The 25,888-nt window shown below is 54.1% G+C and overlaps 1 long non-coding RNA gene across 1 annotated transcript in view; it reads right to left on the reverse strand.

Annotated features, from left to right (window-relative positions):
* LOC122492663 overlaps window positions 1–17,251 on the reverse strand; it is a 144,568-nt gene extending 127,317 nt beyond the window's left edge. Inside the window, exon 1 of the long non-coding RNA XR_006299728.1 lies at window positions 16,950–17,251. This is a non-coding gene — a long non-coding RNA (uncharacterized LOC122492663). The remainder of the gene's footprint in view (window positions 1–16,949) is intronic.
* Window positions 17,252–25,888: the final 8,637 nt, after the last annotated feature.

The following is a 25,888-nucleotide window of genomic DNA, read 5'->3' on the forward strand; positions in this document are numbered from 1 at the left end:
ACAGGAAGGCAGCAGGCTCTTTCCCAAGAACGCAGACAGGCCTCGCTAACGGCTGCGGCCAGGTTCACCGGCAAGACTGCTCTCATGGACTCTTCTTCCTCAACTGACGGGGGTTACGCCCCAATAAGCCCGACCGAAGTTGACAACGCCGTTAAGCCTCTAACCTTGTCGCTCAGCCCAGCCGTGCTCAACACACTTCCATTAGCCGGCAGGTGCACAGACCCACGTAACACAGAGCCCGTCTGATAACACTGTGCCGATGGCCTCATGTGACCGACGGAGAGCTGTGCTGCGGGGAGAACCCGGACGGCCGTGCGGGTGTGGGATGGTCGTCAGCGTGTCGGTCGTGGACCCTCGGGACGGCGGGCTGCCTGGAGGCGGCGGCCCCATTGCAGGAGAGGATCGTGCTGAATCTCGCCAGCCCCGGGGAACAGATCCAAACCCAGAATTCCAAGTACGGTTTCTCCATCCCCTTCACATCACCCAAAAGTCAAAACATTGTAAGTTGGGACCCCCTCCCCTTCTGTGAAACTGCTCTCTTGACCTCAGGCAAATACGAACGCGTCAGCTAAACACTGTTGAAAGGACTTGGTGGTGTGGGTCCAGGAGGCAGGCATTTCCTCGCCCAAACGTCATGTAGCAGCTCGACGCTAAAACTGATGACGAGAAGGCTTATGTTTTTCCTTATTTAAAAAAAAAAAAAAAAAATCCTATTTAAAGACGTTGGCCTCAAACACACTGATAGCAGCATTATTCACAACAGCCAAAACACAGACGCAACCCAAGGGGCCGCGACGAGATGAATGAGTTTGGTATGTGCACATATGGAGTACGCGTCAGCCTTCCCAAGGAAAGGAATGCTGACGTCTGCAACGACACAGCTGACCCTTAAAACCATCACGCCAAGTGAAAGGGAATCACAGGTTCCACGTGTACGAGGTCCCGAGCGTGGCCAAAATCGCAGACGGAGAAAGTCAAGAGTGGTGGCCGGGGGCCGGGGAGGGGGGAGGAATGGAGAGCCAGTGTTTGCTGCGTGCAGCGTCTCAAGTCACCGAGACAAAGATGTCCTGGGGGCGGACGGTGGCGAGACCAAAGGCTGCGTACAAAAGTGAACATACTTCATGCCGCTGAACTGTGCACTTAAAAATGGCTAAGGTGGTAAATGTTATGTCATGTACATTTTACGATAATTAAAACAAGATAAATAAAAGATGTTTGTACTCTTTCAAAGCAATTATAGATTTGGAACGTTCTCAGTCACATCTTAGAAACGTTACGCTTGAAGCCTATACAGATAAAATATATATTGCTCTGTATATTTAAGGATCCACCAAAGCTGTCATCAGTTTCCACAATTGGCCAAAACCCGATCTTTGGTTTCTGTCTGGAAGGCCAAAGGGCAGAATGCGTCTTCCAGTGTGATGTTCCCGGGATCCCCGAGCTGGTGTATGACCACTGAGCTCACCACTCCGCATGGCAACATCAGGAAGGTGAACCAGGCACACCATTCCAGTATTTACTGGTAGTATCGGAAGATTCCTTCCAAATGCTGGTGAGCATTCCCAGTGAATCTTTTTTTCTATGTTCATCTATTTTGAGAGACAGAGAGAGAGGGAGCGTGAGCAAAGGGGAGGGGCAGAGAAAGAGGGAGGGAGAATTCCCAGCAGACTCTGCACTGTCTGTGCAGAGCCCGATGTGGGGCTCGAACCCATGAGCCATAAGATCATGAACTGAGCCAAAATCGAAAAGCTGATGTTTCACCAACCGACTGAGCCACCCAGGCGCCCGTTCCCAGGGAGTCTTAGAATAAAAAATCTCTCCCACCCAAACCCAAACTACGTGACGCGTACTTATGACTCACGTAAGTACTTATGTACTTAGCACGTTCCAGAGATGTACCGAGATGCTCAAAGGCAGGACGGGATGGCTGGTTATGACCTGATGCCAGAGGCTCCGTGCGTAAAATCCTGACACGGTGTTCTGCAGGGAGCAGAGTCGACGCAGCATGCTTACTGACGATATCAAAGGCCAAGCTCACTGACTTCATGGCATCCGCAGCTCCAAAGCAAGGTGTCTTGAGCGAGCAGGTGTGTCTCACATGCCACCTGTGCACAGACTCTTCTGTCATTCGTCTCCAGGGAAGACGCTGACACTGGCGGGTGGGCAGTGGAAGTCGAGATGCAGACAGGAGATTTGCAAAACAGCTTGGGTACCTTGAAAGCCAATTACAGCTCTCCACGCCACGCTTCTGGAGCCAAGGCTTAAGGACGCGGTTTTCTCCCCACTGGCCGTGTGAAGGCAGCAGCCGCGTACGGTTCCAGGAAAAAGTCTGCACGAAGGCGGCGATGTCACCTGTGCCCTGAGACCGTCCAAATCCACTCTTTGTCAAGCACTGCAGAGAGCTGGGGGGAGGGGCCGCCCCAACAAACCGTGACATCGTCACCACGGAAAGCGTCAGGTCCAGGGGCGGAAGAGGAGGCTGTGACGTGACAAAAGTTTAGCAAGCCGGACACGAGCTTCCCCTCCTCGTGTGTGACGCCGACGACAGGCCCAAACAGTAAGAATGACAGAAACACAAATACAGCCCCGCGGCCCCTCCGCCCCATTGAGTCGTTACCTACCCTGCACCATGAACGTTCACAACCCTGAACACATGCCACGTGCTAAGAAATTAACTTTCCTGTGCCACGGTGCTGTTGCAATCTTAACACTGGAACGATTTCCATAAAACTTCAGATCTCTACTTGAGTGCCAGAAGCCAATTCCAGAACACTTGCGATTTCGTCTTGGCAAAACAGGTCCTTTTAACACCCCGTCTGCTGGCCCTCGGCCAAAAGGTTCGTTCGGCGCACACCCAGTATTTCTATAAAGCTGACGGAAGGGATGGACGCCCAAATGACAACAGTGGCTATCGACGGGTGACAGATTATGAATAATGATGTTGTTCACGTATTTTCTAAAAGACGAAAGGTCAGTGGGGGAGGGGGGTGGGGGGAGGAGGAGGAGGAGGAGGAGAAGGAGAAGGAAGGAAAAAGGTTTTGTAAAGGAAAACCGAATCTGGGTTAAAAGGCAAATGGGGGCCCCTGGGGGGCTCAGTCGGTTAAGCAGCTGACTTCGGCTCAGGTCATGATGTCGCGGTTTGTGGGTTCGAGCCCCGCGTCGGGCTCTGTGCTGACAGCTCAGTTCTGGAGGCTGCTTCGCATTCTGTGTCTCCCTCTCTCTCTCTGCCCCTCCCCCATTCCTGCGCTGGCTCTCACTGTCTCTCTCTCTCTCTCAAAAGTAAATACACACTAATAAAACATTTTTTTAAGGCCAATGCAGAAAAGCCTGCAGTAGCCAGACTCTGGGGGGGGCCATTCAGTGGCCCCGGTGGCCGTGGCCCATCCCGCATCCATGCCCTCGCACACCTGCCCACCTAATGACCTTCTTCCAGAACGGGCCAGCCAAACCCCTGGGGTCCCTTCGCCCAGCGCCCCATTCGGCCGTCCTCCCTGGAGTGCTCCCGAGGGCAGAGCCCACACCTCCCCGTCTGTGGACCTGAGAGCCTCACTCAGCCTCGCTCACGGAGGCCTCGCTCACCGAGGCCAGCAAAGAACGAGGTACCTCCCAGCAGCTGCCAGACCCGGCCGACACCCCTCCGCTTTGCCTGGGCCCCGTGACAGCCAGCCACACTCCCAAAGACCACGGTGAGCAGCCTCACCTGAAGGGACTGACCACTGCAGCCCGGTGTGGTCGGCGACGGGAAGTGCACACTAGTTCTTACCGCAGGTCCGTGTGGAACAGCCATCCCTGGGTGACAGCAGCGGCCGTGGCTGTTGCCTGTCGGGAAAGATGCCACGGGGAGGCAGGACACCCAGACTCCACCAGCCTCCCACAAAGGGCTTAAAACAGAGGAATTTTAAGAACTGAGCGCAGCTCCACGAGGCTGCAAACACCGGACGACGGTGCGTCAGGGGCCCAAGACGGGACAGTGAACAAGAGGGGACGCCAGGCGAGCTGGCGAGCGAGGTCCACAGACAGCACGGCGGAGCCTGGGTGGGGGGCGGGCTAACAGCGGGCCATCATCAGGAAGACGCCTCCGTGACTCACTTCCGACCTTCCAGAAAGCCGGCGGTCCCGGGCGCCGGCTGCAGCTAACAACGGGTAGACAGAGGGCCGACCGACCGCACGGAGGCCTGCTAGGAGGCCGTTCCGTCCATCGTCCCCCTACGAGCACGTAGGAAAGCTAACCTACCACCGGGCAGACAAGAGGCCTGCTGAGGGCAGGGGCGGCGTCCGCGGGCTCAGTGCCGGGTCACCGGCCCCGAGCGGCCACCAGGCGGCACCTGCGCGCGGCGGGTTTTCCCCAGAAGAGGCGCACACCTTTGGGTACGGCAGCCAAGGGTGGCGCGTGCTGCACTGCGCAGGCGCACACCGTCCGTTCCGCCGAACCCCCCCCCCCCCCCATCGTCGGCTATTTGGCTTCCAACTTTTCCCTACAGTCGACGAACGGGGGTCTCGAATATTTCTCAGAATACACTCCTGAAAGGAGGACTGCCGGATCAAACAGCAGGGAGGCATCCGTGCCGTCCCACTTAGAAGCCACCCTGCATGCCCTTATCTCGAAGGGCAACTGTCACCAGCTCGGGTGAACGACCAGGACTTCTCGGAGGACTCCCCTAAAACAGATGCCTCTGACATCCACAGACCCATTTTTGGTGCTCCTCAGACGCACCAGTGCCTGTTCCAGGCTCTGTTCCCGCTCTCCTGTGGCTCCACAGAGGATGAGCCCCCTCCTCCCTCTAAGGTGGCCGGTCCTCCCTGACACCAGCTGTCACTTTGCTTCTCTCATTTCCTCAGGGGAATAACTGCCCCGGGTCCCACCCCTAAGACATAGAAACGACACGTCCCCTATGACCACAAAGAGGCTCCCAGCATGTGTCCGCCCCCACCTTAGCTGGACCCTTCTCACCAGCCCCTCTAACGAGGGGAAGGGCAGTGATAAAGATGCTCAATCATACAACTGTACCTTTTTATCCACTTTCTTAAAAGTGGACCTTTCAGGGGCACCTGGGTGGCTCAGTTGTTTAAGTATCGCCTTGGCTCAGGTCATGATCTAATGGTTCACGGGTTCCTGACATCGGGCTCTGTGCTGACGACTCAGAGCCTGCCTCCTGCTTCAGATTCTGTCTCCAGCTCTCTCTGCCCCTCTCCCGCTTGTGCTCTGTTAGTCTCTAAAATAAACAAACATTAAAAAAAAAACAAACAGTGGACCTTTCAGAGATCTTCCTGGCGGATTTAATGAAAGCTTTAGCCCTCTCCCCAGAAAAATGCACACACCCAAAATGCTAAGTATGATTTCGGCGGCTTCACGAAACCCTTGCATGGACCCCAGTAAGAGCCTGGGGCCGCTCCCAGGGCCTTCACCAAATGGTCAAAACGGGGCTCGAGAAGCCCCCGTGAGTCCCCACCACCCTGCCCCGCTTCTAAAATCAGTGGAGAGGAAAGCAAACCACGTCCTGGGCCCCGTGGAAACTTGGAACGCGGCCCGCACAATGGCTGGTAACTCTGTAGGCCTTTCAAAGGGATTCAGGTGTCGCTACACAAACAGCGGCCATGAAACAAATGTGAAATTCCCAGCCTGCGTACGGCTGGCAGGGCCGCGAAGAAGCACTGGGCAGGCTGGGCCTGAGCACAGAGCCCACTCCACGGTCACCGACTCCATCACTGCGCGTAACGCACTACCTGGAAAGCTCCGCGTGGGCAGAGACCGGTGTGTTCGCACCCGTCCTTAGCCTTGTCCAGGATGCTAAGCTGCTATCCAGGATTGGGAGGGCTCCAGCCACACCCCGAGGCCACCTGTGAAGATCTCCACGGGGCACCTGGGGGCTCGGTCGGTTGAGCGCCCGACTCCCGACCTCGGGCCTGGTCATGATCTCACAGCTCATGAGTTCAAGCCCGGGGTGGGTCTCTGAGCTGACTGTGTGAAGCCTGCTTGGGAATCTCTCTCCCTCTCTCTGCCCCTCCCCCACTCTTACTGTCTCTCTCAAAATAAATAAACTTAAAAGAAAAAAATGATGATGACAAACACACAACATTCTGTGCACTTGGGATCTTAGGGTAAGCAGGCTCAGCTAACGGCCGGCGGGGACCGGTCAGGCTCTGGGATCAGATCCGGAAGAAACACAAGCCAAAGGACAATGGTCGACGTGGTGAAAAATCAATGGTCCATGGCCACCAGGCTGGGCACAGATGACCGTGTCAGGGCGACAGCACCCGGTGGGCAGAAGGAGGGCGCACCCCCTCTGTCAGAGAGCACTGTCCGGGTCAGCTTCTGCTGCCCTGTCCCAGGACACCGGACCGCCACAGGCACGCACCCAGAGTGCTCACCTGACCGCACCGTGATGCAGGAGCCGTGATTCCCATCTCCCACGAGAGACTGTGCCCCGACAGGCCTTCCACCCCAGTCCACCACCCTGCCACTCCCCAAACGCTCTCAGAATCCAGGCTCCGGGTCCTTGTCTTTCCCAGTTCTCGTCACCACAAGGCCCCTTGGTCGGGCACCAGCACACGGTGGCTCAGGAACATCCGATGGCCCTACAGATGTGTCCAGGCGGCCAGTCACCCCATCCCCACTGGCTGTGTCTAGGGTGACCAGGGCAGCGGCTCTGCTCCAGCTGGAGGCCACGGACTGTCCCACAGCGGGCTTCTCGTGATGCCCTTTTGGTCCCAAGGCTTCTCTTCCTGCACGGTGGCCTGCCATGCCCTCTGTGGCCCTCAGGAGGGGCCAGCTCCACTTCTCCGGGGCCCCAAGCGCACCCCACCCGAATTCAGGCTGCCGCCAAAACTGTTAGCTTCCCCCCCCCGCCCCCCCTCCCGCCCCACCACCTCTCTGGCCTCTGCTCCCCACCCTACCCGCAGGACAGTACTCCTCCCCCCCCCCCCCCCCCCCCCCCCCCCCCCGGGGACTTCACTGAGCCTGCGGCTCTGGGGAACTCCGGCCACCTGGCCTGGCAGGACAGTCTCCACCCGCCCCCCTCTGGGACTCAGGACCGCGGCCCTGCCCTTCGGGGCTGCACACAGTACACCAGTACCTTTCAGAGACACTGGGGGCCATGGCAGCACGGGGCACAGCCACGGAGTCCGGCCCTTAGTGCTGTCTCCGTATAGTGGTTCGGACACACAACTACACGGGACCGGGGAAGGCGGCACTGAAGTAAGGTTCTCCTCTCTTAACAGGATAACAAACGTTGGCTGGGGTGCGGTTCTCGAGCCAGTGTTTCCAGGGTCGTGCAACCTGGGACCAGATGACCAGGCTCGGCCAGCCCAAGCTCTCCGTTCAGGCCAGGAAGCCCGGGCTGGCAGGTCGAGGTCTGGCCTGCAGGTCCCCCTGCAAGGGGACTGGGGAAGTGGGGAGGGGAAAGGGGAGAAGGCGAGGGCGACGTAAATGAGAAACGCAAACCAAAGAAAACACACTGAAAGTGGAATTCAGAACTCTGCCAAAAACTGTGGGCTTATAAAATAAACCCTCATTTCTAATAAAGACGCTCTAAAACGCTGATGCGCCTTGGATAGAAACCGTTAATCTTCTCCAGGTTTTACATCCCAGCAGATAGCTAAAACTCAGCCACATTTTTATTTATTTTTTTAAGTTTATTTATTTAAAGGGGGAGGGGCAGAGAGAGAGAGGGAGGGAGAGAGAAGAGGGCAGGCTCCAAGCTGCCAGCACAGAGTCCAATGTGGGGCTCAAACCAACGAACCGTAAGATCACGACCTGAGCTGAAACCAAGAGTCAGACATTCAAGCGACTGAGCCCCCCAGGTGCCCCATAAAATGCGGCCACGTTTTCTAAAGACAAGCTGTCAAGTGCCACTATGACTTGCTACGTGCTTGCGAAGTGCCACTGGGTTCCTGATTCCCCTTGGCCGGCTGACCACGCGGCACCCTTCCTCCCCCACCCCTCCCTGCTGCCGGAGGTCCCGCAAGGAACACAGAAGCCCCAGAAACAAGAGAAAAAAAGAAAACCCAACCCCACCACGTCTGGTGCCGTGTGCACTACCCTACAGTCTGGGTTACCTTCCCCCTGTGCCGAGCACAGGGAGCCCAGAGCAGGGGCCCCTCCCCCCACCGCCTCCTGGGGGCACCTCCTGCGGATGGCACCGATCCGTCCGCGTGTCTGTCCCCGCACTGAGCCCTCAGGGACCCCAGACCACCGCTGGCTCCTCTGTGGGTCTCCAGGCTCAAGGAGGTTCCGGCCCCCAGCAGAGCCCGGACCACTAGCTCGGGCAAAGTCGTCTTCCCAAATACGATTTACTTATGTGTTCTCCGAGTTACAATCAGAGCCCCAATTTCCTAATAAAATCTTTCAAACCTAACAATTTCTCATTCCACGGTTGTATGTGCAACGTTGTTCCGACAGAGGAAATGCAGCCTCGCTTGCGAACAGAAAACTTCTGCTGTAAAAACAGCAGCCCCCCCCCCCCCCTTGTGGACATGTGGGTGCCACACGGAGCACGGACACAGGGTGGCTCCCTGACCTCACACAGCTGGACGCAGATACACAATCAGTCCGGTCCAATAAGATTATCTTCTGCCTCTCCACCAGCAGGATATGTATCTTCATACACTTTTAATTTGTCCGTGCCTAAATTTTCCCCAAGGGACAAATGATGGACACAAAGCCTTCGCGTGCCCACGGCAGGGAGCAAAGGAGGGGGGGGGGGCAGACAACACAGTAACAGCACGTCAGGGCATCTCCCGAACATGGGACACGCGACACGGCGCTTCACGCTTCTCCCGAGTCTTGACTTGCACTCCCGGGGCTTTCTCTCCACCCTGGGTCATCACCCATTTTGGCCACGTCAGAAACACGCACTAGGACAGAAAGCCAACGTCTACTCTGCACAGGCTCAGACACCCCTCTGCTGGCCTAGATACATAGGACCATGTGAGTTCAGTCTCTGCTGCATGACGTGGAAAGCATTTAAAATGTCGGAATCTGCGATCTCCCCACCTGCCTGTAACGGGGGCGCAGGACAGCCGGTCCCTCGCTGACAGCAGGGGTTGTCCAAGAGCGGTCCCCAGGCCAACGGCATCAGCGTCACTCGGGAACACGTCAGGCACAGAAGGTACCGGGCTGTTTCCAGGAAGCCTCCAGGTGATTCTAACACACACCGAAATTTGGGAATCTTCTGTGTAGGGTGGTAAACCTCCGAGGCCATGGGACTGCTCCGCTGGGCTACCCTGTGTGTCTCAACTCTCACGTGATCATCATAGCTACCCACCATGGCCACTCTGGCCATTTTTACCAGCTGGCAACGGCCCCAGACATGAAGCTCCTTAAACGGCATTCCTCCCACTCTGATGGGCAAATTACTTGTGCCCCACTGCCCTCCTCTCTAAAAAGGGATAATAATGTCCATCTCCTAGGAGATGGGGTCAAGGGCTTCGACGGTCACGAGGTCAAGGGCTTCGATGGTCCCTGGCCAAGCGGTTAGGCCTCAACAGATGTGAGTCCCCAGGATGAACACACCTTTGCCAAAAGGTCTAACGGCCCCCTGACTTCCATCCGCTCGGTTCCAGAGCCCTGATGCAGGTCACGTGGGACCCACACAGGCAGCACCGGGCTCCAGTGTAGAGGTGTCTACAAGCCGCGCCCACCGCAAGCCTGGCAGTCAACAGAGGAAGTCCAGGCTACAAAACCGTGCCTCCAACAGTCCTTCTGGATGGAAGCCACCCAACTCCGGGCACGAGGGCAGACAGACCTCAGGGGAGATACAGGACGAACGCAACAGATAGTAACAAAAGGAGTCGTTAAGAGAAGCTAACATCTACCTTGTGATCAACTTGGGCCGGGCACCAGGCGCCCAACAAGTGATAATCTACGCCGTCAGGACGCTGTGAGGGGTCTGCTGATATCACACCAGGCCACATACGGTAAAGCCACGATCTGCACCCACACCGGAGCTCCGCTCGCGGACAGAAAGCTGCTAGCTGGCTAAGCGTCCACCAGCCACTGGGTACCACGTTCCCCAAAGCAGTGATTCTGAGACACGTAAACGTAGGCACAAAACCCACCGCCGTGGGGCTCGATGCCAGGCCCTCCAAGCCCTGGACAGAAACGCTGGCGAAGCACGCTTGGGGTCCCCGTCCTTCCCTCCCCTCTGATCCGATTCTAGCCGAGTCAGGTCAAAACTCACGGCACAAGCCCTTCTCTCTTCCCCCAACGCCCCCACACACCGCCTCACCCCTGATTCTCTACCATCTGTGACCCAGAGTTCTCTCATCCTTTCTCCCCCACGGGACGGCCAAAGTCTCTGGAAGTAACCACAGTTTCTGTGAAACCCACAAAACCAGGTGGAATCTGGGCTCTGCGTGTGTAGACCAGGAGTGTGGAGTTGCCCCGTTCACTGGTCGCTGATTCACTTTGCTTTCCTGACACTTCTTGGTTACCAGTCCCTAAGAAGCAGATGAAAGTACTCAGTGTACCCATTTAAAGCCAGCTTCAGGGCACATCTCACACAACATTCACTGAACAGCAACTCTGTTTCAAAATCTGCAAGCCTGCATCTCCCACATTATTCCCTTGCAGGCCTCTGAAGCCCCAGGGGAAGGCTGTCAGGGGTCTAGGTCAAGGAGGGATCCCCAGGGACTCTTCCTTCCTCAAGAAGACTGAGGTGACTGACCCACTCACGTCACTCAAGGCTGCTGAATGGAGAACGAAGACTGAAACAAGATCCATCCCAAAAGCCCGGACTCTGCCCCCCTGAAAGGTTGAGACTAAGGGACCGCCCTCCAAGCAACAGATTACCTTTGGGGGAAAAAAATCACCATGACAGAGAAATTTTAAATTCTATTAAGAAGTCGTTTATAAAAGAGGAGATAACCATGTTCATGGATAGAATTACAGTATTAAGATACAAAATGTGCCACTTCTCGCCATGAGAGGCGAGTCCCATTGCCAGGACTTGGTCAAGAACTTGAGGAACATTCCAGAGCGTATATGGAAGAACAGAGGTCCACAGATAAGCAAGGCCCAAGATACAAGAGCCAAGGAGAGGCTCACCCTGCCATGTGTGACACTGCAAAATTCTAAAACCCTGGCAAAGAACCAGACACGTGACCGGTATAGACTAGAACACCCCAAAACAGACCTCTGAAGAATCTCAAAACCCTTATGCTGAGTTTGATGGGAACAGAGTTTCAGCGTGGGGTGACCAAATGGTCTGAAGGTGGACAGCAGTGACAGGTGCACAACACCGGGAATGTGTGAAATGCCCCTAACGGTAAAATGGTTAAATGGTTTAAAATGGTACATTTTAGGGTATGTTTATGTTGCCGCACTTTAAAAAAAGACTTTTAAAAATCAGTGTGCTGAGTTGAAGGGGGCCATACACAAAAAAGTACCACTCTGGGGTTCCATCTATATAAAGGTCTAGAAGATACAACCACGAAGCCACAGTGGCAGGAAGATCAGTGGTTGCCTGCGTCTGGGGACACGGTGGGGGCTGGACTGCAAGGGACCCACAGGAAGCTGGGAGTGATGGAAATGCTCTCACGGGTATGCACATCTGCCAAACTCATCGAATCGCGCACTTTGGGTGTAGTTTGCCATGTGTAAATTCTCATTCAATAAAGTTTTAAAAATAGGCTTGTGTGCGCATGCGGGAACCCCAAGTATGACACAGGTGGCTCCACGTTCTCCCGTTCAAATGTTAAGGGAAAAATTACAGTATTTAATAACGTGGGAAACACTGGCTCACAAAATGGGAAAGGCAAAAAATACTACCGGATTCCGTTTTTATGCCATATGTTAAGATAGACCTCAAACAAACGCAAGGCCTGACTGTGACACATAAAAGTAGGAAGCTGATAGAAGAAAATACAGAGTATCTCTGCGACCGTGGGGTAAGGACCCTTAGAGGGCAAAAAGGAATGGGCTACATCAAAACAAAAACTTCTGAAAGTGACCCCTGACAGAGTGGATAGGCAGGCAGCAAGTCGAGACTAGGCAAGAAGCAGCTGCAAATCAACACCAGAGAAACCGACCACAGCTGGTTAAACAAACACTAATAGCCTAACAGATTTATTAAAAGACGCTCAAATTCGCGAAGAAATTACACAAATACCCGGTGAAACAATGAGATCCCACACCGTGGCCCCCGATACTGGTAAGATTAGAAAGAAGGCTAAAAGGAACCCTGTTAAGGATGTGGGGGATCAGGAACCGTCTGGCACCCACGTGGCGGATGGGGGGAGGGGGGGTCACCAGCTTAGCCGCTGGAGAACAACTGGGCAGCACGTAGTAAAAAACGGGTGTGCCATTCTCTTTCACCCGGTCATCCCCTCCGGCACGCACCCGCCCTCGCCCTCGAGGCAGAGGGTCTCAGACTTTCCCTAGTATCACAATCTCCAGACCTGCAGGTCGAAGCCCCAGTGGATGGTGTCTGCCCCCAGGGGTTTCCGATACCGGCCTAGGTCGGGGCCTGAGAATCTGCATTTCTAGCAGCGGCCAAGTGCTGCTGCTGCTGCTGCTGCTGGGTGTGGACTTTGAGAGCCACCACCCTCCAGACGCTGTCACCTGCATCTTTTAAAGAGAGCATACAGGATGTTCATCACAGCTTTGCTCGAGTGGAGGAGAGTGCGCTGCGTGTCCCCCGCCAGGGCAAAGAGCAAAAAAAACGAGCGAATGCTTGCGGGCAGGGCATGCGAATGACAGCAAAGCACCAGCCAAGCCAAACACGAACACAGATCTCACCGACAAAGCGCCGAATGAAATTCTTCCGGCTTTTGTAAATGTCTGAACATCGCCCTAATAAAAAGGCTCATGTTGAATGAAAAAGACACCAGATGAAATCTACACGGCACGGCCCCGCTCCTGTCAGCTGAAGACACACGCACAAAATAACATCTTCGACAAGGACACACCCGGGAGAGGACGCTCCTGTGGCGGGGAGGCGCGGCGAGGAGACACGAAGGGGAAAAATAGGAGAAAGCGACTTCACCCAGGAGAGGGTCCAGTGCCAACAACTGAGAAAGGCCGACTTTCCCGGAAGGTGGAAAAGCAGGGAAGGAGGTCCATACAATGGTGGCCTCAGGGGAAGCCCCCCAGGGGTTTCCACTCCGAGGGGGAGGGGGAATCTGTCTACCGCATAGGCCCCCAGAACCCAGCCGGCTACCGGGCCCTGGAGTCCCCTCTTTGGCATATTCGCTGCTCAACAGGGCTGAGCGGTCGGCTTTTGGCAACGGGGGTGTGTGTCCACACCTCCGTGTGTGGGTGTCTCTGCGGGGGAAGCGGGGAGAAGCTTCTTTGTGAAGGTAAAAAGCCTCCGCGACTCAGCCACACTGGATGAGCACGCACTTCTGTTCCACTGGAACCAGAGCCCAAGCCTCGGTCCGGGCCCACAACCCTCCTCTCCCCCTTTCTTCCCCGTCCCTTCCCGCACCTCCCTGGGCTTCCCAGCTCCCACATCCAGACGGTGACAGACTAACTTGGCAAGTGACAAACTTTGCGGCCACGATCCTGGATAAATGACCCTTTATACTGCTGACCAAGAGCCTGTCACAGAAAGGCCACAACCTTCAGGACCAGGCATGCCATGAACAGTTCTTCCAAAGACAGTGGTTGTAGCTACCATCAAAAAAAGGCAAAGAAAAAGCCATCCATGATCTGTCCTGCCCCCCCTCATGGGCACACTGGACGCAGCTCTGTCCAAGGGCCACAGAACAGCTCGGCCACACAAAGCGGTGGAAATGCGGAGGGAACAATCAGAATAAAAATCACCACTGACTGACTTTATGTGAGAAAATGCAAAAGATCCTCCGGCAGTGGCTTTAAGCAAGCAAGCCCCTGCCAGGAATATGTGACTTCAGGGGGAGAACCGGATGGACAACTGGAGGAAGAAGCAGAGGGAAGTAAAAAAGCAGCATAAGCCTGAGCTGGCCCAATACGCCCGCCTCCCCCAAAAGCCCGGGGACATCATACCCCTGCGCGAACAATCCAGAATCCTTAGTCCGCCAGCACGGTTTTGTCCTTTCCATAACAGCACTTTTCAATGGTGAGTAAAGGTTTAGGAATTCTAGAGAGTCCTCCTGAAATGCTTCGCGTAAAACAAAGTTTCATGCATAAAGCATATTGGATACGCCGCGGATACATTTCAGTTTTTTTTTTTTTTAATTTTTTTTTTCAACGTTTATTTATTTTTGGGACAGAGAGAGACAGAGCATGAATGGGGGAGGGACAGAGAGAGAGGGAGACACAGAATCGGAAACAGGCTCCAGGCTCCGAGCCACCAGCCCAGAGCCCGACGCGGGGCTCGAACTCACGGACCGCAAGATCGTGACCTGGCTGAAGTCGGACGCTTAACCGACTGCGCCACCCAGGCGCCCCGATACATTTCAGTCTTTTAAGAAACGTATCATAGCAGTATGTAGGGGTCCTTTAGACCTTCACGAGATGTGTGAGCAAAGCCTGTGCCTATTTTTCCAGCAGAATACAGGATCTGCCACAATTTGAAAATTCAGGGACTTGACTAGGGAAAAAAAAGGAAAGCGTGGAGTTTTCAAGGTAAAATTGGGTGACTATGGTCAACAAAGGCAATTCCGACTTATGAAAACAAAGTTCTCGGGGCACCTGGGTGGCTCAGTGACCCCCACCCTCCCCCACCACACGGTGGGTTTGAGCCCCACATCAGGCTCTGTGCTTGACAGTTTGGAGCCTGGAGCCTGCTTGGGATTCTGTATCTCCCTCTCTCTCTGCCCCTACCCCACTTGTGTTTCGTCCGTGTCTCTCTCTCTCCCTCTCTCTCTCCCTCTCTCTCTCTCTCTCTCTAAAACAAACATTTAAACAAAATAGAAAGAAAACAAAGTTCTTTAAGTGCCAAAACTTAATGACAAGCCTCTGTTATGGGTTGTTGTTTTTTTTTAATTCCAGCTGAATAAGCATTTATCAGGCATCCACAAGTTAGACACTGTGCAAGACGTTTGGGATCTTCGAAGGAATAAGATACCGTGTTAATAACTGTGTCCCTTTAATGTCAGCTTAATCCATCCCTTATGTTAATTTCCTTTTTCAAAAAAATGCTTACTGATATTTTCAATAGCTTACTAGGAGCACTGAACAGCTACAGAAATGTATCTTACCATTTTATTAAAAATGTAAATTTCTAGCCTGAAGCAGAAATAGAAGGAAAAGACTGACTCCCTGCTTTACATATTGCTATCATTTTCTGCAGAATAACTAGCTACTTAAACTGTGCACGGTGCCAGCTGCCGCCTCCTGCTAGCCAGCAGGTCACAGAGCCGCAAGGCCTCGAAGAAGAGAAACCGTGAAGAAAACCAAAAGATCAGGGCCTCCAGACCCAAAGCAAGATAAGGCAAGCGGAGCTGCTGGGGGGGAGGTTCCCTCAAAGCTGGAGCCTGCAATGGGAGGGCACGAGCTGCTGCCGCTGCCGGCTGGCTCCCTGGCTCGGCCAAGGCAGGGCTTCGGAGCTGGAAGGCTGCCACCTGCTGAATCACCAAACATCCCCGGGCTTCCCTTGGAGCACTGGCCAGACAGGGACCCATCCTCCGCCCGGCTTCTCCCGCGGGCATCCTACCCAACCAGTGAGACGCGCAGCCCCGTCCCCTCCAGCACAGGCCCACGCGGCTGCCAGCCCCCCTGGTGTTGTTGGGGCGGCCTCCCCGGCGACTCCCACCGACCTGCGACGTCCCCCGCGCCTCTCCCCTCTTTCTGCCCACCGAGTCCTCCCCGCGGGACCGAGACGAGTTGGGGGGGGGGGGGGGGCTCACGGCACACCCTGACAGGCGCACCGCTCCACGGCCAGGCAGCCAACCAGAAACACCCCGTCATCCGAGAGAAAAGTAACCTGTCCAAACAGCTGGAAAGGTCCAGGAAGGGAAATGTCAAGGGAGCTAAAACAGCGGGCCGACCCCCAGCACGGAAAATAAACTTCCCTTTCACAAAGCAGCCTTCGCTCCAGGTTTCCTAGGCGTGCGCCGCCGAAGTCGGCTATGCTTGAAGGTGAAAAGAAACATCTGAGCAGCGCCTGCACGGATCCCTTCCACTCCACTCCCTCCGGCCACGACTTACACTCGCGGCTCCCGGGAGGGAAACAGGCGTTAACCAGAACGCGCCAGCCTGAATCCGTTGGCTGCACCAGGACGCCCAGCCCGGCCCGCCGGCGGCTGCAAGCCCCCGCCTGGGTCCACACGCCGTCGCCGCCCTGCCCTTGACCAGTCGCCTCGGGGTCGCAGGGACCCCTCGCTCGCGGGGACAGCCGCGTCCTGGAGGGACTGTCCAGTCCCAGCTGCGCTGACGACTCCTCCAGGCCTTGGCCAGTTCCCCCTCAGCCGGCGGGGGCCGCCCCCGAACCTGCAGGCGGTTCTGCGGCCTGGGGTCAGCAGCTCACTCCGCAGGGGAGGGGATCCCACCTGTTATGCAGTCGGGGGGCACCGAGGGGCCGCGGCGGGGGAGGGGGACCCCGAAACCCTGGGCGCCTGACCAACGCTGCGATCGGGGCCCCGAGGTGCCATCTGTCACGCCGCCGCCCAGGGCCGTGGGGGTGGGGCCGTGATTTGGGGGTCGGGCCCTGTGGGTCTCCGGACCCCCGCCGGGTCACCGGACGAGGCGCCTCGCCCCCCGGCCCTTCTGGCCCGCCACCCTCGGCTCGCCCCAACCCGACACAGGCAGGCTTCCAGTCCGCTCGCAGCACCCCCGAACGGCGCCCACTGACGCCCCCGCCTTCCTCGCCGCCCCCACCGGGTCCCGGAGCCCCGCAGGCAGCCCGCCCGGCCGAGACCCGCGCCCACCCCCGGGAGCCGCGGCGCGGGGGGGAGTGCCAGCCAGGTGCGCGCGCGGGTCCGCGCGGGCTGAGCTCACGCCCCCTCGCCCCGGAGCCGCCCGCACGCCGCTCCCCATCGGTCCCCCCCGGGATCGCCGCTCCCACCCCCACCCCCGCCCCGCGGCTCACTTGCACCGGAGTCGCAGCTGCCGCCGGAATTCCGCTCGCCGAGCCCCCCGCCGCGCACCAAAATCCGGGGCAGGGCAGCGTCGGGGCTCCGCAGCGGGATCGCGCTCCCCGGCCGGCTCGCCGTGCGCGAGGGAACCGCAGCCTTCCCCGGCCGGCCCTGCCCGCTCCGTCCTGCCCGTGGCCGCCGCCGCCGCCGCCGCCGCCGCCGCCGGGCCGCTGCCTCGCTGGTGCGAACGCTTCCGACTTGCCACCGCGAGCCTCCGGGCTGCCGAGCATGCCCAGTCCGCGGCCCGCGCCGGCCCGGCTCTCCGCGCGCCGCGATCCGCGGCTCCGGGTGTTCGCGGCGGCCGGGGGGCGGGGGGAGCGGGCCGGGCGGGCGGGGTCGGCGGGCTCCGTGCGGGCGCGTGCGGGACCCGGGCCAGGCTGCGCCCCGAGGGGCAGCGGGCGTGGCCCCTTACTTTACTTTCCAGGAATCGGGGGAAGGGCTCCGGCCTGCGCCCTGGGGGAGGGGGGGGTTGTCTCTCGGTGACACCGGAACGGAGCCGAGCTTTACGGTCGGGCTGGGCACACTGCCTGGGGCGGAGCCGGAGCTGGTCGGACCAAGGAACGCAAACTCGGCCGTTCCGCAGGTGGGCTCGGGGGCACGAGTTTGCGAGCCACCCGGAGATTCTGTCCCCCCGACCCCGAGACGAACCCCTGGTCGGTCACAACAAAGGGCGGCTCCTACGTTCCGACCCCTAGTCACACCTCTGTGCGGGCTCGCACTACTCCCTCCCCCACCGCCCCGAACAATAAGGCCGCCCTCGGGCACCCCGCGAAGCCCGTTGGGGCGAGGTAAGCCCGCGGCGCGCAGGCCCCGGGCGGGGACCCAGACCCCGGCCGCCCCGCCCCGAGCCCCGCCCCTGCCGCCGCTCCGAGGGGCCGGGAAAACCCGGACACCGGCCGCACTCGGACGGGAGCAGCGCGCATGCCCAGTAGCCCGACCTGGCGCAGGTCGCCCCCAAGAAGGTTTCCCCGGCTCCGAGAGCCCGACCCCCGCGCCCGGGTGAGAGGCGGGCGACCGGGAGAGGTGGCCTGCGGCGCGGGGCCCTCCGTCCTCGGCCGGCCCTCGCGGCACCCCCGCGGCGGACAGGCGTCCGGGGCCGCGCCTGCCGCGGGGTCGGCCCCTGGGCCAGCGCGGGAGGGGGCGCGCGGCGGCGGCAGCGCCTGGGCACGTGACTGTCCGCGGCGCTGGGGGCAGCCATGTTCCGGCCGGCAGACCGCGGGCGCGAGCGGGCGCCGTCCTCCCCGCCGCGCCCTCCCGGCCTGGGCTCGGGCCCTGCCTCGGCCCCGCAGCTCGGCCGTGGGCTCGCGGAGCCGAAGGCGCGCGGCCGGGCTGCGGGGGCGCACGGGCTCTGCCTCCCCGAGGCGGAAGCTGGGGCCGGGGCCCCGGTCCGTGCGGGCGCACAGCCCGGGTGGCGAGCCCCGCCGCGGGCACGCGGGGTCCCCGGGGCCCGTGGGCAGCGGCGTCACCACCCGAGAATCCGTCAGCAGCGCGGGGTGCTGGGCCGCCCGAGCCGGGCCCCCGGGTGCGGCCCCGCTCTCTCGGGGGTTGCGGGGCATGTCACCGCCTCACTTGAGCCCAGCCGGAGGCGGCCCCGTACACATGAAGCAAGGAGAGCGGACCCTCAGCCCGGGAGCGGTCGGGCATGCACCCCGGTGCCCCCCACCCTGCGCCCGGCTCTGCTGGCTCCGTCTCCCCCCTCGACGCCGCCCTGCACCTCCCTGGGAGGCTGAGAAAGTGCCGCCGTCACGGGCGGCTTTAGGGGAGCAACTGAAATTGAGCTCGACGTGCTCCGAGTGCCCACTGAGTGCTCACCCCTCCGGGAGTCAGAGCGGCCCCGCTGAGAACTTTCGTCAGTTTGCACCTAAGAGGCGGGGCCGAGGCCTTGCTTGCTTGTGAGGTCACTGTTCCCAAACTCCAGGAATGCCTGAGAGCTGATGGCCGGTTTCTCACAAGTGCTATTTATGCAGTATCCCATAAGCTTTGGACTTCCGGGGGGGGGGGGGGGAGAACAAACAAACAAAAAAAAGAACACGGTTCAAGTGAGCATCTGGTGTAGACTGCTGTCAGGAGTCTTTAAAATACCCCCTTCGCCCCCCCCCCCAAAAAAGTTAAGGTAACCTAAGCTTTGCAAGATGTTAACAGTTCTCGATTATAAGTGGTTTTTCTAGAGTGCTTGCTCACTGTAATGTTGTTCCCTAATGTTCTATATGTTTGCAATTTTTCTTAATAAAAATGTCTCTTTGTAAATTGGTTTCCAAGAGTAATTGTAAGAACTGTGTAAAAGACATGGGGAAAAGCCAGGTGTAAAACTATTCCCACTTTATTCCGTTTTCAAGAAATATTTCAGAGAAAGAGTTAGAATTTTTAAAAATGTAAAAAGAAATAAGGCCACACAATACAAGTAAGTTCTGGGTGGAGCCATGACAAGACCCTTGAGTTGGCTCTCCCTGAAATTAAAGCGAGTTGTGGTCCGTCCGGGGCTACTGTTTTGTGATGCCCACAAAAAAGAAGATTTAATAAAAATAATCGTCTTCAGTCCGCCAGCCCTGAAGAATTTTTTTTTTTATCAGAATTGTAATAAGCAACACACTCCTTGGTTGTAAAACCTTAGGATTCTCAAGCGTATGAGATGTCATAACGTACATTGTTGTCAAGACAACTGAAACAGAAATGAATCCCTTCCAAGTCACAATCTGTCATTGAACTATGTTTAAAATAATACTAAGAGCAAACGCTGGGGAAGGCCCTTTGCGTGCCAGAACAACTATTCTCAAGTCGGTGGTCTGGTTCCAGATGAGTGACCTTCAGAAGGTAACCTAGTTGCTTAAAAACATGGTGGTTGGGTCCAATTGAACTATTAAGTACTAGCCATCGCTCACCAAACTGCAGTCCAAGTCAAATCGTGTTCAAGAAGCAAGGTGTGACCTTGGCGAGAAGCCTGTGTGTCCGTGGCAGTTTGTCTCGTGGGAAGAATCTGCAGCCATAAAGCCTGAGTGCCAAGAACAAGACCTCGGGAGCCCCCTCAGCCCTTTAAACTCATCTGGCCTTGGAGGCGCCTGGGTGGGTCAGTCGGCGGTGACAGACTCTTGGTTTCCACTCAAGTCATGACATTGAGGTCGGTGGCATCCAATCAAGCTCCACATCAAGGCTCTGTGCTGAGCCGGGAGCCTATTTGGGATTCTCTGTCTCCCTCTCTCTTCCCTTCTCCCCCGCTTTCTCAAAAATGATACATAAACGTTAAGAAGGAAAACAAAAAAGTCCTTAAACTCATCTGGCCACCCCACAGTCTGGTTTCCAAGCCAAGGCTGACAGGAAAAGCCAGCTTCAGATGACCAAGCTGATGCCAAGGTTTGGTGCCTTGGGGCTTAGATCCGGGAAGTCTCAAGCCTGTGTCCCCATTCCTTTGCCCACGGCTGGGAATCCTGGACTCAGTGAAGGCTTAGGTTCTGCTATTGGTCAACAAACTACTGGATTTTATTTGCATCTGAGATTCAGGCAGAGATGGAGCCAGGGACCCGGGTGTAACAGGAACTCAGGAAGTCTTCCTCCTCTGTCTCCTGAACACGTGTTTATTCTGTCCCCTTACCCTCCGGCTTTTTTGCCTTCTGTTCACCCATCAGGAAATGACCACTTGAGAGCTGCTAAGTTTCTTTCTCTTCCAGAAAGTACAAAGAATGACCCCACCTATATTCACTAACCCTTTTGTCTAGTCGAATCCTATTTCCCCAGATTCCTTCTGTCCACTTGAACCCATCCTGTTACTGTTTCCAGGCTCCTCCCCAATTCTACCTTTTCCATAAAAGCCTCTCTTGTTTTCCAGGACACCGAAGCTTCCTATAGGCACGCTTTGGCACGTGTACATGTTACATTATGACTTTTACGGTTCTCTGTTTTTACAGACTGTCTCGGGTCTCCAACTTACATAGTAAATGAACTGTCTCGGGTCTCCAACTTACATAGTAAATGACACATCAAGGATATGTATTTATTTCATCTTCTGCGGTATCTAGCCCGGGACTTGGTGCCATGCACGTAGCCCATAATAAGTGTCTATTGAATTGTAATCTATACTCTTCCCCCTTTTTACTTTTCTGTTGCTGCATGTTTGTTTAAAAAGGGTAAACTCCTAGGAGTGGAAATGTCTTTGCTGTGCTGTCCTTGTCTGATTAGCAACCACCCTTCACAATCTGCTGTGTGCATTTAAAAAGGATTTTGAAATTCGACATTTGTGACTGGACGCTAATCAGGGTCTGATGAATCAGTGCCGGCAGCAGCTCGCTGCCGAGAGATACAATGTACTCTTCAAATAGTCAGTGTACGACTCCAGGCTTAATTATCACCTCTTAAAGCGGGAATAATATGACCCACCTCCTCTTTGCTCCCCACGAGTACCGTGGGCATTAATTAGGTCTTTAATAAGAACGTATGTCTGTTAAATGCTTTGTAGTTAATGAGAGGTACACATCATGAAAAACACGAGATGTTGTCTAGATGGTACAATTGTTGGATTTAGCAACCGGCTTCCTTCTGAATGCAAGGATCCCAGTAACAGCTGTCGTACACAAAGTAACAAATACGTGCTTGTTCACCTCCTCCGACTCCCCTTTTCAGAAGTGTCCCGGATGGCCAGAACAATTTGAGGCTCAAGACAAAAATATGTCTCCCGCACCGAAGAAGGGGAGATTTAGGGAGGTCGATCACCCGAATTTCATAGATCCTGCCTGAAGTCTTCAGAGGTGTCAAATCGAGGACAGGCTTTTTCTCAACAGCACCTCTCATGGGTTATGAGATTTCAAAGGAGCGTATCAAAATTCTTCTCCTCCTACCTTACAGCACAGCAAGTAGGAGACATTCTCTCGGTCAAACTGACACCCAGGAACACTAAAATACTATGACACTCCAGGACATGGCCGGAGAGATCTGACATAAGAACTACTAAATCCTGCACAGCCAGATCTGGACCAGGGTTTCTTAACCTCAGCTCTGTGGATGTTTTGGGCCAGGTAATTCTTTTTTTTTTTTTTTTTTTTAATGTTTATTTTTGAGAGAGAGAGAGAGAGAGAGAGAGAGAGAGAGAGCAGGAGAGGGGCTGGGTTTGGAGAATGATTTAAGGAGACCACGGAGGTAAAGGAGGCAGGACATACATAATCAATGATCGCGTCTGGACTTGAGGAGGCTTCGTGGGAGGGGGAAATGAAAAGGACAAAACTCAGCAAATTGTTTTCATTTCTTTGTCAGTGACTTGAATTTTTTTTTTTTTTAGCTGCATTTAAAATGTTTTCTGTTATTCCTGCATGAGTAAGATGATGTGTCATTTCAGCCTCCTTGTCAGCTTCTGTCTCACTTTCATTGAATTTGTTGATTGAGTGTGAAGAAGGAGGCACCGTCATCATTTCCAGATATGGGGTGGATCTCTCTTGGAGCAGTGCTGTGACCCGAACGCAATTTTGTAACGACGCGCTGGAGGGATGAAAAGGACACCAGAGAAGGCACCTTATCCCCTCTTTCTCTTCTTTCATGGGTTCAGGGAGGCAGCAAAAGAGGGGAGGAGGACCCTTCTACTTGTCCTCTACTGATTCACTTCACATGTGGGTACGGAGCACCTCCTACCTCACATATGAATACGGAGCACCTCCCACCTCACATATGAATACGGAGCACCTCCCACCTCGCATTTAAGTATTGAGCACCTCCCACACTGCACGTATGTACTGAGCACCTCCCACCTCGCATGTAAGTATTGAGCACCTCCCACACTGCACGTATGTACTGAGCACCTCCCACCTCGCATGTATGTACTGAGCACCTCCCACCTCGCCTATAAGTACTGAGCACCTCCCATCCTGCATGTGCATACTGAGCACCTCTCACCTCCCATATACATACTGAGCACCTCCCACCCCGCATGTATGTACTAAGCACCTCCCACCATGCGTATATGTCCTGAGCACCTCCCACCTCGCATTTAAGTACTGAGCACCTCCCACCCTGCATGTACATACTGAGCACCTCTCACCTCCCATATACATACTGAGCACCTCCCACCTTGCATATAAGTACTGAGCACCTCCCACCTCGCATATAAGTACTGAGCACCTCTCACCTCCCATATACATTCTGAGCACCTCCCACCTCGTATATAAGTACTGAGCACCTCTCACCCCGTACACGTGTACCCGGCACCTCTCACCCCACATGTGTACCGAGCACCTCTGATTTTGCATATATGAACTGAGCATGTCCCAGGGGACAGACACTGAGTTAGGAGCTAGCCCTACAACGGAGAGCAAAAATAGGCTTCATGGAGCCTATGGTCTGTAGTGACCAGTGATCAAAGAAAATACTAATTATTATCTAGTTACCCCACAGAGATCCTGATCTAATTAGCTGGAGTAATGCTCAGGCATCAGTATTCTTTATAAGCTCCATACATAATTCTCACAAGCTGCCAGGGTCGGGAATCACTGGGCCAGACCAGACAAGTCTTCATCAAGCACCATGAAGCATTTTGAGTTTACCGTACCATAATGGTGAAGCTTTTTTAAAAAATTTTAACGTTTATTCCATTTTGAGAGGAAGAGAGAGACAGAGCACGAGCAGGGGAGGGGCAGAGAGAGAGGGAGACACAGAATCCGAAGCAGGCTCCAGGCTCTGAGCTGTCAGCACAAAGCCCAACACGGGGCTCAAACCCACAAACCGTGAGATCGTGACCTGAGCCGAAGTTGGACGCTTAACCGACTAAGCCACCCAGGCACCCCAAGATTTGGATTTTTTAATTATGATTATTAAACTTTTTAATCTTGAAAGAACTGTAGATTCACATGAATGTGTAAGAAACCATACAGGGTGATCTCATGTACGCTTGGTCCAGTTTTCTTCAATGACAACATCTTGCAAAACTAGAGTGCAGCATGGCAAGCAGGATATTGACATTGATACAGTCAGGATACAGAATATTTTTAACATCGTCAAGATCCCTCCAGCTGCCGTTTTATCCCAATGTCCACTCCCTCATATTCCCCAACTCCTTGACTCCTGCTGACCTCTGTTCTCACTATTCTCTGCTTCTAGAATCTTACCACTTCAACAATGTTATTTAAATGGAATAATATAGTATTTAACCCTTTGGGATTGCATTTTTTCCCTGTAAGCATAGTTGCCTAGCGATTCATACACATTGTTGCACGTGTCAACAATTTGCTCCCTTTTGTGCTGAGTGGTGATATCGCCTGGTATGGGCGATCCACAGTGTGTTTAACTGTTCATACACCGAAGGACATCTGGGTTGTTTCCAGCGTTTGGAGATGATGAATAGAGCTGTTATAAACATTTGTGTACATGTTTCTGTGGGATTAATGCCCAGTGGTGTCATTGCTAGGTTGTATGGTAGTAACCTGTAGGAACTATCAGACATAAAGAACCTATCAAACTGTTTCCAGAGTGGCTACACCTTTTTACATTCCCACCAGTAACGTGTGGGTAGCCCAGCTCGTCCTCATTCTCAGCAGCATGTAATGTCACTATTTTTTATTTAAGCCACTTTGAGTGTGGCAATACCTTGTTGTGCTTTTCATTTGTATTTCCCTAATGGCTAATGAGGCTGAATATGTTTTGTCTGCTTGTTAGAAAACAAGTTTTCTCACTTGTGAACTTGATTTTTCATCCTCTTAACGGAGTCTTTTGTAGGGCAAAAAGGTTTTAATGGTGATGAAGTCCAATGTATCAGTTTTTCCTGCTATAAATCATACTTTTGGGGTCAAGCCTAAGAACTGTTTGCCTAGTCTTAGGTCACTAAGATTGTCTCCTCTGTGTTTTACTAAAAGTTTGATAGTTTTGTGTTTTACAGTTAAATCTATGAATCATTTTGAGTCAATTTTTGTATAAAGTATGAGTCTCACGTCAGGTTTCACTCTTTTGCCTATGGACTGCTCAATACCATTTGTTGAGAAGGCACTCTTTTCTCCATTGAATTTCTTTTGCACCTGTGTCAAAACATCAGTTGTGCATATCTGTGTGAGCTGAACTGTGGGTTTTCTGTTCTGTCCTCTCAATCTACATTTCTATTTCCTCGGACAGTATCATACAGTCTTGACTAGTAGCTACATAATAAGTCTTGAAACTAGTTAGACTGGTTCCTTTCACTTCACTCTTCCTTTTCAAATTGTTTCAGCTATTGTATTTCCTTTGCTTTTCCATATGAATTTTAGAATAATGTTGTCCATATCTATAAAAAAATCTTACAGAGATTTTATAGGAATCCCATTAAAACTGTATGTTAATTTGGGAGAATTGATATCTTTACTATATTGGGTCTTCCAATCTATGACCTCTTTCCATTTATTGAGATCTTCTTTGTTATCGTTCATCAACGTTACTTGTCAGCTTACAAGTCCTGTAGATGTTTTACATGTAGATTTTTACATCTGAGTATTCTCCTTTTTTTGAATGATTACAAAGAGTAATACATTTTTAATTTCAGTGGCCGTATGTTCATTGCTAATATATAGAAATATAGTTGATATTTGTGTGTCCATCTGGTATGCTGGGTTTTTTCTTTTTCTTTTGAGCTCACTTATTAGCTATAGGAGTTTTTTCCCAGAATCCTTGGGATTTTCTATGTAGACAATCATGTAACCTACAAATAGGGATCATTTTATTTCTTCCTTTCTCATCTGTATGCTTTTTATTTCTTTTTCTTGTCTTATTGCACTGGCTAGAACTTCCAGTAATATGCTGAATAAGAATGGTGACAATGGACACCCTGACTCAATTCCTGATCTCACCACTAAGTATAATGTCTGATTTCCTTTTTTTAAATCATGACATGGCTGTTAAGTTTGTCAAAATCTTTCTGCATCCATTGATTGATACGATTATTTGTGTTTTTTTCATA

The sequence above is a fragment of the Prionailurus bengalensis genome, chromosome D2, assembly GCF_016509475.1.
Source record: "Prionailurus bengalensis isolate Pbe53 chromosome D2, Fcat_Pben_1.1_paternal_pri, whole genome shotgun sequence".
Classification (NCBI taxonomy): Eukaryota; Metazoa; Chordata; class Mammalia; order Carnivora; family Felidae; genus Prionailurus; species Prionailurus bengalensis.